General features: G+C 37.9%; 1 long non-coding RNA gene across 3 annotated transcripts in view; it reads left to right on the forward strand.

Annotated features, from left to right (window-relative positions):
- Positions 1–1,863, forward strand: part of LOC144238419 (uncharacterized) — a 273,462-nt gene that overhangs the window by 718 nt on the left and 270,881 nt on the right. The gene's annotated exons all lie outside the window — the stretch shown is intronic.

Here is a 1,863-nt window from a genome sequence, read left to right on the forward strand (position 1 = left end):
TTTAGGTATTAGAGATACAGCAGTGGATGAAAACAACAGCAACAACAACAACAAAAAACCAAAAAAAAAAAACCCAAAACAAAAATATATCTACTTTTGTGGACCTTACAGTCTTGTGGGAAAGCATAGGCCATAAATACCAGAAAGAAAAAGTAAATTGTAAAGTGTATTGCAAATGATAACTGCCAGGAAGAGTGAGTAGAGAGTTGCATCTTTATTTTATATTTTATTGTTTATAAAAGTTTAAAATGCTTATTTATATTTGAGAGAGACAGTGTGAAAGTGAGCGAGGGGCAGAGAGACAGAGACAGAATCTGAAGCAGGCTCCAGGCTCTGAGCTGTCTGCACAGAGCCTGGTATGCCCTGAGATCATGACCTGAGCTGAAGTAGGACGCTTAACCAACTGAACCACCCAGGCACCCTGAGAGTTGCGATTTTAAATAGGAGTATCAGTCGTAAAAGTACCATCTGAGCAAAACTTGAAGGGAATGAGAAAAGCAAAGAACGTAGAGGCAGGCCCCATGCTTTTGGCCAGTGGATGATAAATGTCAGTCTCTTCTGTGTATTTACTATTCTCCTGCATTTAAGAAAGAGCAGGGGAGGAAAGTGTTCTCCTAACGTGTAATATGATTGATGATCCTCTGCTTTTGCAGCAGAGAACACCACTCTGTAATCTTATATATCATTCTTTCTGGGGAGCCATAGATGCAGCCAGGAGTGAACTCAGAATTATTCTTCAGATGCATCTGAATGCACACAAATGACATTCTTATTTTAAATACAGTTACATCTAGAAATTAAATATATGGTGATAACTTTATTATGCACTAACTATGTACAAAGACATTTTTTTTCTAATCTTGGAAAGAGGGATTTTTTTCCCCTTATGTTACAGATAAGAAAATTCAGGGTCTGAGACGATGAATCAAGCCCCAAGGTTAGAGAGCTGCGTTCGCCATTCAGGCAGGAATTACACTTAGTTCTCTCAGAGCTCTCTCAGAAGCCAAAGTCGTAATGTTTTACTAAGCCACCACCGTAATTTGTTCTCAGTGTATTGTTAGATACCTGTAATCTCTAATTTCATTACAAATTTACTTTTAAAATGGACTACACTATTTTCTTAGTACAGACTTCGTGCAGTACCAATGAACACAAAAAGTAGACACACACACAGCTGAATAATCATTTCATGGTAGCTCAATACTTAAACCAAATAAAACTGAAGGTCCTAAAATAGTCTTTACAATAATACTTTTTGCCAGTCTTTTCTATCTATAACTGCTGTTGTGTTCCACACATATGGTTGTTTCTACTGATTGATTTTTTCTTATGAGTTAAGGATTGCACTGTGTATTCCCAACATATAATTGCATTTCATTATAATACTATTATTTCAGAGATGAGAAACAGAGTTCTAGAGAGGTTTAACAGGACCTATGCCCCTAAGTTCCGTGGTCAATGGTGTGTCCTAATCTCTTGTCAGAGCTCTAGAAATGTCTATGTAAGAGACTCTTTAAGGCAATTGGTGCATGGAAGTTAATAGCCCATTAGAATGTGGAAAGTGTAAGGAGTGACTATTGTGGATTCTGAGAGCCAGGAACCAGTACAAAATACCAATCCTACTTCTAGAAAGAGGGCCTGTGGACCAAATACACTGCATGTCAGTACAAAGCTACCATTTCTGGTGGCCCCAGAAAAGGACCTGACTTGTCCGGGTAATATATCTATATAAATCTATTCTTGCTGGGAGGTGAGGGACAAAAACTCACTCTCCCAGGGTCTGAAATGACTCTGACTATCACTGGTCATCATAAGCAGCTAGCAAACTGAGATGAAAAAGAAGACCAAAAAAAAAAAAAAAAA

The sequence above is a fragment of the Crocuta crocuta genome, unplaced genomic scaffold (genome assembly GCF_008692635.1).
Source record: "Crocuta crocuta isolate KB4526 unplaced genomic scaffold, BGI_CrCroc_1.0 scaffold216, whole genome shotgun sequence".
Classification (NCBI taxonomy): domain Eukaryota; kingdom Metazoa; phylum Chordata; class Mammalia; order Carnivora; family Hyaenidae; genus Crocuta; species Crocuta crocuta.